Source organism: Solanum lycopersicum, chromosome 4 (genome assembly GCF_036512215.1).
Source record: "Solanum lycopersicum chromosome 4, SLM_r2.1".
In the NCBI taxonomy this organism is placed as follows: Eukaryota; Viridiplantae; Streptophyta; class Magnoliopsida; order Solanales; family Solanaceae; genus Solanum; species Solanum lycopersicum.
In genome coordinates this window covers 7966011-7979541 of record NC_090803.1, presented here as the reverse complement: position 1 = coordinate 7979541, position 13531 = coordinate 7966011, and positions in this window count along the sequence as shown.

Below are 13531 nucleotides of genomic sequence, written 5' to 3'. Positions count from 1 at the left end.
CAACATTATTTTTTTATGGTATCCATAATTTCTCTGAAGCGCTGAACACTGAACATATATCACTTTCACATGGATAATCCAACAAGTTATTGACATCCATTTTATTGTAGCAATCGAGATCATTTACCATGACATCAAGTTCATCAACATGTTTTCACAAGTGGGTCATTCAAATTCTAAAAGATTGCATCCCTTAAATGGATTTTACAGTGTCGAAAATAATTTGCTATTTGTCTCTTCTGAATATTTTTTGTTCAAGCGGGGATTACAAAATTGATAGCATCTAATACATTAGTCTTTGTTAGATCAGTTTATCCTACTTCATAGTCTTCCAATATCCTACGATAAAATCTGTTACGATAATACATCTTGAAAGCTCTAATTGTCCCAACATCACAAGGTTGAAATTAGTAAGATACATGATTTTGATGTATTCGTTGTACTTTATTATAATAATTTTTTTTATGTGAAATCAATATATATAATACATAAATAAGTAAGATACAATGATTTTGATATAATCAAAACTAACCTTCATTATATCGCAAATCATTCTTTAAATTAATAAATATTGATTTATCGATTAAATAATATCTCTATAAACTAATAAAATTTCATGGTTTCATCTATATTAATTTATGAAGGCTATACTATATCCTAATTTTGACCGAAATTGCTAGCAAATTTTATGGAAGACCTTTTAATCACACTTTTTAATAGTGTATTTTAAAAGTATATATGTGCTCACGTAGACACGTTACTATTTCTAATGATGCAATATTTATGATGTTTATGTGGACATGTATATACTCTTAAAATACAATATTAAATAGTGTAGAGGATAAAAGGTCCTTTTCAAAATTCGGTATCGTTACAACAATTTAGTCAAATTCAAATATATTTCAGACCTTTTTTCCAAAGAAAAATATGAATTTGTTCAACTACTATTTCACAACTCCATTTTTATGATTTTTAGGCTACTTTAATTTTGTTCATCATTAATATATGAATCTAGCAAAATTTGCTTTCACAAATTGATGTTTTTATTTTTGTTATAAATTTATGGGATAATGCACAAGTACACCCTCAACCTATGCCCGAAATCTCAGAGACACACTTATACTATACTAAGGTCCTATTACCCCTGAACTTATTTTATAAGTAATTTTCTACCCTTTTTTAGCCAACGTGGCACTAGTTTGAAAAAAAAAATCCAACCATCCTTGGGCCCACAAGATAGTGCCACGTAGGTCGAAAAGGGGTAAAAAAATATTAATAAAACATGTTCAGGGGATAATAGAACCTTAGTATAGTATAAGTGTGTCTCTGAAATTTCAGACATAGGTTGAGGGAGTACTTGAACATTATCCCTAAATTTATTCCTAAATTTATTGAATACTTATCATCTATATGTATTCACTAGATTCTATGATTTTTTTTATAAGAATATATATTTATTTATTATAAAAATAAGACAAGAAAACATTTGAATAAGATGATTTTTATATTCTACTTCTCATATCTTTTATCGATATTATTTATAGTCTATTGTTTATATTTTACAATATGTTATCAGCGTGAGCTAATCATCTCTACTACTCATCAATAAAGTAAGTCATATTCTTTAAATTTTTGTTCATAATTTATAGTTAATTACCAGGTATGAAAAGTTTTACCGATGCTTTTTAGTATTATTATGATTATTGATTGATATACTAAGAAGAAAAAATTATTCAAAATAATATCGACCATATACTCATGTTACTGCTACTATGTCATCAAATTCTAATTCTTTTTATTTCATCTATTATTAATAGGATACAATTCTTAATTAATTGCTTTATTGATTTTTATTTTATATGTTCATTAACATATTGAGTAAATTATTTTTAGAGTTAGGACGTTTTTTTATTGCTATGTAAGTGGATTCATGACTATTTTTTTATGAAAGATTAATGCTTTTATGGTAACTAAACAAAGTGTTGGTTTAGTAATTTTGTGGCTGTCAAAGCTTGATTGGTAATTTTATTAAGTTTCTCTTCTCTTAAATATTGATTGTATGTTTGCCATGGTTGTGAGACTTCTCAAGTTCTGTACTATTATTTTGTTTTGAAATTCAATAATTCAAAGTCTTATAATTTATTTTTAAAAAAGTTAAAAGAGTAAAGTCTTATTTTATTTTTGACTATTATATATTTATTTGAGGGGAAAAAGACAGACTTAAGTCACATTCTATCAAAAGAGTAAGACATCATGTTAAAGTTCACATCCATTATAATGAAAAATGTTTAAGGGTAAAACAATATATTTAAGTTTTATCACATCAAAAGGCCAAGAAATTAATTTGAATTTTGATACACCATGATGATATGATGATAAGGATTGGGTTCAAGTTCCACAGAATTATGGCCTAACACGCCTTAAATGGGTAAGACTTTGAGTTTGAGTCAAGTACCATAGTGATGATAGAAATGACTAAGGTTTTGATGAAACGACATGAAATTCGTCCCATTGAATTTGTTCCATTCGTTGCAGTGAATGTGGTAGCAGTACATGATAAGTTTGAAAATCCATTCAACTGCTTCATTCTATGATATGAATGTGGTAGCAATGAATAATAAATCTGAAGGATGACAAGTGATTAAATGTATGAATAAGGGCATGGATGGACAGAATCATAATGATTATCATTGTGGTAATTATGAGAGGAAAAACATTGTGGGTTCTCTAAATAAACCTTCAAAATGCGAAAGTAATTCTTATCATCATAATGATATGAAAGGTCAGTGAACCCGCGCTCGTTGTGCGACTTAATAATATTAAAATCCTCCATCAAAAGAAAGGAAGATAAAGTGAATGTACACTTGACTTTTCAAAATGTTGTTGAAGTGAGTCATGCAAAAATAATGAATTTCAAAAGCATGACAATATGCTTATAAAAATTTATGAAGCACACAAAAATGATTAGCATATATATATATATATCATTAACTATTGAGTAGTCTATGAATAAAAACCTTTACTGATATCTTAACAATATATACATATATATATAATTTTTTGAATTTTTTCCTGAGACATATCACAATTATATCATCGATGTAACTTTAATATTTTTTTCTTACGAAATGTCTTTGTATATATTCTTATTTTCTTTTTTATTTTTCTTAATGTCTATTAAAGTTAATGATTTATAATTTCCTGAATAATTCATTCATTAGAGGTTCTTAAATTATGTGATAATGACAATAATTATATGGGAAAAGGATACCCCAGAACTTTAATAAAAGGTGTGTATATACCCTCCATTATACTATGCGTACACATGTATCTCTACCGTTCAATTAGTGGTGCATATATAGCTTTGTCACTAACGAAGCCCTATTTTGTAACAGGTGTCATGATCCTAATATACTACCCGTTTCATCCCCTTTTTAACTCATAACCATAACCCGCCCCATAACCCTTAAAATAATCATAAACACACACACCCTAATCAAACATCCAAAGAAAAATCTGTCGCTATTCACCCAAAACCCTAGTCGTCTCCGCCACAATTCACAAATCAAAAACCTAGTCGTTGATCGTCTCCGCCGCGTTTCACCGAAAACCCTAGTCGTCTCCGCCGCGATTCCACTTTGTCTTCCTAGATTCGAACTTGTTTTCGTCTAATCTATCGTGTGCTCATTTAAGGTACCCATTCGATTTTGAAGTTTTCCTATTTTTTGGTTTTCGTCGAATCTATCTGTTGTTGTTGTATTTTCTTGTTGTTTCTTTCTTTATTTTGTATGATATGCGTTTTATAGTGAAATTCGTTCTAGGTTTTAGTGAAGTATACTTTCCAGAGTTGAAGTTCACGTTTCCTTGAAAATATAATTTTTTGTTTGTTGGTTTGGTAAAGTGTTAAAGAAATATTTGTTTGTATTCATGTCGTACCACCACTTTATCTTTTGTGGGAATCTCTTTATCTTGTATTCATTCATGTCTTCTTATCACTTAATTTTTTTTTTTAGAAATCTTTTGTTGTGGATCACTATTAGTCAATTAGAGATTAAAAAATTGAGACTTGTATGTGCTTAGTTTTTAAGGCTTTCATAGTTTAGAGAAAAAAATTAAAACTGTAATGATTTTTTGTATATGTAAAGTTAGATTGAGGGTTTATAATTTAGGGAAAAGGGACAAATGCTACTATAATGACATTTTTCAAGTTACCAATATTCATTTAAACAGAATTATGTATATATATTATTATTTGTTGTGTTATTATAAAGTTGAATGTGAAGCAAAAAGCTGAGAATCTTTTGTTGTGGGCCACTTTTAGTCAATTAAAGATTAAAAAATCGGGACTTGTCTTTGCTTTTGAATTAAAAAAAAATCCTAACTTTGACATTATAAAATTGGGACTTGTCTGTGCAGGTTATTATGTGACTTACTTAACTAATATGATTTTCTTAACTTACTGTATGTGATTAACTAACTTAACTTATGTGACTTACTGAATGTATGTGACTAACTAACTTACTGTATGTGACTAACTAACTTAACTAATGTAACTTAACTTAAAAAAATTACTAACTTAACTAATGTAACTTAACTTTAAAAATTATTAGTTTACTTTGAGCAATACAATGTATTAGTTTAAATTGTAATTCTCTTTAAATGATGTAGATACCATAATAGAGATAATACTAAATTTGCACAATCTGTAAATTCTGATGAACTATGTATTGTTCTTTTTACATAAAAAATAAACACTTGTTAAAGAAGTAGTCGAAAACAGTTGAATAGCTCACTGTTATTTCATCTAACTGTCTTATATTACTGTTGCTTATGTTATTTTATAACTCTTTGTAGGTCATTAAAAATGATTGAAGTTACAATTTACTTTCATCATGATGGTGAGTGGCTAACTAGTCCAGAACCACACTATGATAGAGGAAGTGTCACTTAGTGGAAAGGGTATGATCCTGACCTTATATCTTTTTTAGACTTAGTTAATATGTACACAAATAAGTTAGGCTTTGTGGGTGTGCAAGAACTTATTGTTCTTGCTCCAAGCGAAAAATATTTTGAAATCATAGGTGATGAGGGGGTTAGGACCTTAGCATCTTTTATATCTAGTGAGTATAAATCAATTCACTTGTTTGCTACGGATGAATGTGAGTTGTCTGTTAATGTAACTGATATTTTGATGCATGATGGGTCATTTTTACTTGCACCAATTATTAATGAGGGTACAAATTATAGTGAAAGTGATGATGACAGTAATAATGAAATGGTATTTAGTTGTTCAAATTATGACACAGAAGAATTAGAAAATTTCATCACAAAAAAAAGAGAAATATAACTGATAGTTTGCAAGATTATAAGGAGATTGTTAATGGTATGGCCTTTAAAGACATAGCTGAAGCAAAACAATTTTATAAACTGTATGCTCTAGCTAAGAAGGTAGAACTTGTTGTGGTGAAGAGTGATAAAACAGATTGAGGTACACATGTGCTGATGAGGGATATCCATTTTTACTTTTTATTTCTAGGGATATGACTACTGCTGGCGTTAGTATCAAAATACTTATAGATCATAAGAGTGTGGAACAACATATGATAACTCTGTAGTAGATTATTCCACAATAGCCTTGTATTTTAAGGAAAAATTGCAAATTGACCCCACGTAAAAGGTCAAACAAATGAAGGTTGATTTACATAGAGTTTTTGAGCTCAATGTTAGTGAAGCAAAGTGCAAGAGAGCCAAAAAAGAGATATTAAAGAGTTTAGAAGGCAGCTTTATAGACTCTTACAACAAGTTAGAGGGTTATGCTACTGAATTGAGAAGTCTTAATCCAGGGTCTTGACATTGTGATTGATTTGTCTAAAGAGGCACTATCTAATGGTAAGAGAAAATTTCTTAGGATGTATATCTGTTTCAAGGCAATGAAGCTGGGTTTTAAGTTTGGGTTAAGACCACTGATTGAGTTAGATGGTACATTTCTTAAAGGAAAGGCTAAGGGACAAGTATTGTGTGTTGTTGGTCAAGACATTAATAAATCTTTCTACCCTCTAGCTTGGGTTGTGGTTGATAAGAGACTAAGAGGACTTGGACATGTTTTATGCAACATTTGCAACATTTTCTTGAGCTTCAAAATGGTGAAGGACTGACATTTATATCAGATATGCAAAAGGTAATATTATACTACTGATTTGCAATTGAATTACCTTTTCTTGATATTTATTTCTTTATTAATTTTAGTTGTTTTATTTGATATTTAGGGGCTTCTTGAAGCAGTAAGAACAGTCTTACCTAAAGCACATCAGAGATACTGTGCAAGGCATATTGAGGCAAATTGGTTCAGAAGATGGGGCAAAGGTGAGCTGAAAAAGTTGCTATGGTGGGCTGCATGGTCATCATTTACAGAGGAGTTTGAGGACCAACTTGAAGAGATCAAGGAAGTTAATGGAGAGGTTGGATAAGATTTAATAGACAAGTATTGCTGACATCCTTTGAATGGGAGCAACGTCGCGGTGACTCAATTAAAAAAATTATTTAAAATAATTTTTAAAACGGGTAAAAGGGGTTAAAAAGTGGTAAAATGGGTAAAATGAGTTTAAAATGATTAAAGGAAGTTGCCACGTAATTTTTGGAAAAACTAGGAAACCGATTAATTAATTAACCTGAAAGTAAAGTCTACGAAACCAATTTGATTCTAGGTAAGGGGTTCAAGTTATTCTGAAGGGAAGGGGTTAGGCACCCTTTGGAATCCACAACTGTGGTTCCCGACTGAGTTCATTTTTTCAAATTGAGGATGAGAATAGAATAATGTACAAATATAATAAACATGAAATATACACAATAAAATAAAATAATAATTATCGGCCTAAGGTTTGCCTAAAGTCAACTTTTACATAATAATGAAATAAAAATATAATTCGAGCTTTTTCGAATGACTTTATGGAAAGCAACTCTGTGTACCTGTAAACACACTTAGTAAAAGAGTTAGTACCAAATAAATAAAAATAAAAATGAATAACTCAAATAATAACTAAAAAAATAAAAAAGATCCGTCTTATTAACATGGGAGGCCTTGGAAATCGACGGTAGTTTCTTCATCTGCCCTTTAACAAATAAACATAGATGAACTTAAATTAAAATTTCCGTCTTTTAAAATGGAAAGGCCTCTAAACCCGACAGATAGATTTTTCATTGGCCACTTTAAAAAATATATTTAGTATAACCTGAACATCAACAAAACATAACAAACTTATCCCAAGAGAATATGGAAAACAACAACCAAACTAAAACAACATGATTAGAAATGGAAACAACAATAACGTAATATATAAAACTTAAAAATAACATTAAAATAGAATAATAACAAAACCCTGAAAATTTAAGATAGCAAATAGTTGACTAACAATTTTAAAATAATAATAATAAATAAATGAACATCAAATCGTAAAATAATGCTAATATTAAAACTACAATAAACACAAATATTAATTGACTTTTAGAACTACATTAAACTAAAAAAAATAAAACAAGCTACATACAATAAACATAAAACATAAAAGAGTTGGGAATTAAATAAAACAATGCTAAGAAAAAAATTTACCTGGTTCTGGGCAGCGAACCGGAACTACGAGTTTGAAGGAGACGACTCCACCTCCTCGAAAAACCACAAAAAACACTTTAAAATTTTGAACTATAGAACCAAGAATTCTCAAAATTTTATGGGTACTCTTTGGTCTTCCCCTCCAAAATCCTCTCTTATTGAATGAAGTGGGTTTATATAGAAACCCAAAAATCCTCAAAAAAGGGATAAAATATCGATGTGGGACTGTTGCAAAATAAAAAATTGTTTGAGAAACGATGTGGGAAAGGCAGATTATTTTTTATTTTTTTAACTCAAAATGTATTAATTTTAAAATCATCGCACCTAAATTTGGTGTCAACAAGTATCCTCCAAAAGCATAGTGTAAAGCCTATTTAGATACAGTGTGCAAAAACCAGGTTGTGGACAACAACTTTACTGAATCATTCAATGCCTGAATACTTGAAGCAAGGTGCAAGCCAATTATTGAAATGTTGGAAGACATTAGGGTCAAAATAATGGAGAGGTTGACAGCAAAAAGAGGTTGATGTGTGAAAGTGAAAAGTTGATTTGTTTAGTCCCAAAAGTGAGTTGTTGTTTAATGAGTATTTGAAGATTTCCAAGGTTTATAAGGTGAGTGACAATGGGGATAATGGCTATGAGGTTACTGAAGGTGCAGTTAGACACATTGTCAACTTAACAGTGAAAAAATGTATATTCAGAACATGGGATTTGATTGAAATTCCATGTCCACATGCAATTAAAGCCATGGAGCACAAGAAAATTATACAAAAAAAAAAAGAAATTCATTGTTATTATAGTAAAGAGGCAGTCTTGACAGTTTATAAACACAAATTACAACCTGTTAGGGGAGAACCATTCTGGAAATGCAACATTTTGCATGCTATCGAACCACCAGAATTGGTCAAACTTATTGGTAGACCTAAGCTAATGAGGGAAAGAGAAAAGAATGAAGTTGTTAATAGACAAGGAGTATGGAAGCGAACAAGAAAAGGAAAAGTGATGACATGTAGTAATTGTGGAGAACAAAATCATAATGCAAGAGGATGTGAAAAGGTAATTTTCAGTTCTCTTTAATTATTAATTTCATCAAATACTTGATATATTTTAATACTAAATTCTATATATTCTATTATGATTAATAAGGCAAAGCAGGGGAAACAACAAACTAAGAAGCAAGGAAAACAACCTGCAAAGGAAGGAAAAGAAACTGGTAGGGGAAGAGGAAGCCTAGGAGAGGTTTAGTTGATGAAGATGAAGAAGAAGCTTATGAGGAAGACATCAACTGCACAGCCCCACAACCAACACAATAAAGTTAGTTTGAATATGCCTCTTCTAGCAGCTATTATCCAGTAGCTCAGGATGATGATGAAAATCCTAGGCTAAGGCCAAGAACAATCTCAGAAAAATCTTTTCTATCAAAATTGAGAAAGAGACAGAACCCACAAGAACCAATTGGGAGTAGAGTAATAAGCTTCAGAGGTGACAAATTTGGTGTTAGTGAACCTACAAATCTTCCCATAGCACCAACTAGCTTAACTTAGAATGGACAGGGTGCAATTACTACAAGTCGGATACAAAAATTGAGGCCAAGAAGGGGATGATGCTATTGTGTTGGTACTGTTTTGTATATGTTGGTGTAGTTTTTGCTACTGTTTGTGTAGGTTGGTGCCTTAAATGATGTTAAGGCTAAACTTATTTTTTTGGTATGTTGTGTAGGCTGGTGCCTTAAACTTATAGTTGTAGTTTTGATTTTCACTTCTACTTTTTGTATAGACTGAGCGTATCAACTAAAACTATCTATCGTTTTGCTTATATATAATCAAGTGAATGTTATATATAGTGTTTTGTATCTATTGGGTTCTGTTAATGTAGGATGCGGTTTGTGATTTGAATTGAGTTGCACTTTTCTTAGTTGTTTTGTTATGTATCTTTCCATTGCTCTTTATTGTTGTTTTGTTATGTATCTTTTCAATCTTGCTTTTACTTTCTAATGAGTTTGTTATGATATGAAACATTTATTCAAGAAAAACATAGTGGCAATTTCACAAACTTTATCTATCTTCAACGTAAAGACTAATATAACACAACTAAATATTACAAACTTTAAGGCAAAAGACACAAAATGATGTTTCAAATTCAATCTGAAATTCACAATAAGTTTGAAGCAACACTTGAAAATAATGGCCAACATTCAAACACAACTAAATACTACAAACTTTAAGGCAAAATACACAAATTAATATTTCAAATCCAATACTTGAAATTCACAATAAGTTTGAAGCAACACTTGAAAATAATGGCCAACATTCAAACATAAGATTTACTATCACTAATACATAAGAAACAATTAAAATAACTAACACTTGAAAATTGAAACAACAAATACCACAAACTCAGTAAATGGCAACATGAACAACATCTTCAACTTCGACACTTTAGCTTCCAAATTTCTTGATTTATTCACCTCGAAGTAGTTTAAACTCTCTAAATTTTTCAATATCTTCTTCAAATTGTCTCTTTTAATCTTAAGCGCATACAACGACTCTCTCAAATTTCTCCATTTCAACGTAGAACCTTCCAATTTAGACTTCAATAAATTAACTTCAGTAGAAGAATTTTTTGAAGAACTGCTTTTCCACCTTCAAAATTCACAATTTTCAATCTAATAAAAATAACAGAGAAGAAATCATGATCACCAAATACAATCACAAATCATACTAATTTCCTGTTAGGCGAAAAATGTACGTTAGGTTTAGAACATCTATAAAATCTTCTTTCGGGGTTCAATGGAGTCCTTGAAGTGAAACAACAAGCCAATTCACCACAAAAATCAGTCATCATCATGGAGTTACTAATTGAATCACATGAACTTTCAGACATAATTTTAGGTCTGAATTGAAGGAGACAATAGATGAAATAGGAAATTATGACCAACACACGATATATGATTTAAGGTTGCGATGAAGATGAAATTGAATCTAACGAAGACTAGGATTTTTGGGTGAATAGCGATGGATTTTTATTTGAGTGTTTGATTAGGGTGTGCATATTTAGGATTATTTTAAGGGTTACGGGGCGGGTTATGGTTATGGGTTAAAAAGGGGATGAAACAAGTAATATACTAGGATCATGACACGTGTTACAAAATAGGGCTCCCTTAGTGACAAGGTTATATATGTACCACTAATTGAACGGTAGGAATACATGTGTACGCATAGTATAACGGAGGGTATATACACATTTTTAATTAAAGTAAGGGGGTAAATCTGTCCTTTTTCCCTAGTTATATTTCTGTTTTAATATTGCTAATATTTTTTTAAGAATATTTTATTCTATTATTTTTAATGCATTCATATTAGTAAAAGATTATTTGCAAGTTCAATGCGATAACTTATGATTGCGCGATGCACGGATAAATTACCTAGTATATATATAAAAGAGAATCTTAGGTCCGCCTACATGGGCCACCACAAACGAGGATTCTCTTTTAATTTATTTATTTCCAAAACTAGCATTTTCATTTAATGAAAAGTTGTGACTTTTTATGTTAATAAGAGTTGCAAATTTTATGAAAAGTTGTGACTTTTATGAAAGGTTATGACCTTTTTGAAGGGTTATAACTTTTTCAAAGAGTTGTGTGACTTTTATGAATAATTGCGGCTTTTATGAATAGTTGTGACTTTTCAAAGGGTTGTAACTTTAATGTAAGTTGTCAATTTATGAAGAGTTGCGACTTTTATGAAAAACTGCGATTCTACTGAAATGTTGTGACCTTTTCTAAGGGTTCTAACTTTTACAAAGAGTTGTGATTTTTCCAAAGAGTTGTGATCTATTTAATAAGACACAATAATAATTTGTTTACACTACTCTTTATTGTCTATAAATAGAGAGATTTTTTGTCACTATTATTTGTAGGGTTTTTTTTCTTCTATAGGATAGTCGAATTCAAATACAATTAAGTTTCTTATGAAGTTCGTTTCATTCCTAAATTTTTCTTCCTTCTATTTCATGAAGCTTAAATTTTACTATAAGTCATAGTAATTCATGTAACTATAACAATTTTTGTTTGCTATTTTGGTGATTTTTTTTTAAAAAAATATTGTTAAATTTTTTAGCAAGATGATTGAAAATTGATCTTCTCTTTTGTCCCTTTCCATAGGTTTATTTATATAACAAAGAGAATTAATTAATTGCAATGTGACATTACTACTCTTACATCTCTCAGTATACAACTCATATTGTTGATGAAATGGTTGATATCATTACATTTAGTATATAGTAGTGTTACAAAAGGCGAGCGCCTTCTCGCCTTTGGCGAGAGTCGAGGGGAGGCGATGGGTCCTCACCATTCTCTACAGAGGCAAGGCGATATCAAAATGGCAAGGTGTGGCGACACAATGGCGACAGAAAAGGCGCCGCCTTTTTAATCAAAAATATTTGACTTAACAATAGTAGTCAAAATTAGGTTTTTTTATGCTTTTAAATTTCTGTTTTCTCCATCGCGACTCTGTCTCTCGGCTTCTCCATCGATGTCTCTTCTCCCTCGCTCTCTTCTCAAGTTCTCTTCTTGACTTCTCCATCGTTGTTGGCTTCTCCATCGCGAGACTCTCTCCAGTTCTCCCTCGTCGCCTAGTGATTCCGTTCTCCCTCGCCAGCCGCCGCCTCACGATTCTGTTCTCCAGGTATGTCATTTTCTCTCTTCTTCTTCTTCAATTTTTTTCTGTTCTGTTTTTTGGTGTAAGCAGTGCTTACTGGTTTGTGTGATTTTTTTTAAAATTATAGGCAGTCAATTAAAAAAAACTTTCTATTTTTCTATTTATTTATTCCAATATTTCTAAACAATGAATTAATTGAATTTAATAACCAATGGCGGATGCTAGCAAAAAGAGGGACATTGGATGGAATTATGGCACTCAAGGAGCGACGAAAGATTCAGTTAATTATAACTTTTGTGGGAGTACTTCAATGGTAGAATAACTCGACACAAGCAACATTTAGTGGGTGGTTTCAAGAATGTTAAACAATGTGTCACTTGTCCGTCGGAGATTAGAGAAGAAGTAAGGGCTTATATGCAAAACAAAATTGCTAATAATCTCAAATTTCAAGTGAGGCAGCCGGAAGAATATGTTGATATTGATGAAATGGATGATTATGCGAAAATGATGCCTCCCTCCAAAACTCAAAAGATATCTTCTAGTGGAGGTTCATCCACCACACGGAGTGTGACGAAAGGACCTTTGAACCTCTATTTTTCACAAAAATCAACACAAAAAGGAGACTTTGAAAAAAGAGGAGGAATTGAAGAAACATACAAAATTCTAAAAGAGCGTGCGGTAAGTGTTTTTGCAATTTGGATGTATGATGTCAAGCTCCCTTTTAATTGCGTCAATCACAAATCATTCGATAAATTTATTGAGGCGGTTGGACAACATAGCCACGGAATGAAGCATCCTACATTCCATGAAGTTAGAGCCACTCACCTTAAAAAAGAGGTGGATAAAGTAGAAAAATTGTTGATGAGCATAAAGTGCAATGGACAAAGTTTGGATGTTCCATTATGATGGACAAATGGACGGCACGAAATGGCAAAATGATCATCAAATTTTTGGTGAATTCTCCAATCAGTAGTGTATTTCTTGGTTCTGTTGATGCTAGCAATGAATCTACCGATTCCACCAAAATGTACAAGTTATTTGAAAGCACTATCAAAAGAATTGAACTAGAAAATATTGTACAAATTGTCACCAATAATGCTAGTGAGAATGTCAAAGCGGAAAGTATGATGATGGGTGCGTATCCACACATTTATTGGACTCCATGTGCCACTCATTGCATCAACTTGATATTTGGTGACATATTCAAGGTTAAGCCATATGATTCCAGTAATCAACCTATCCTTTAACTTACTTTATAGTCAATAAT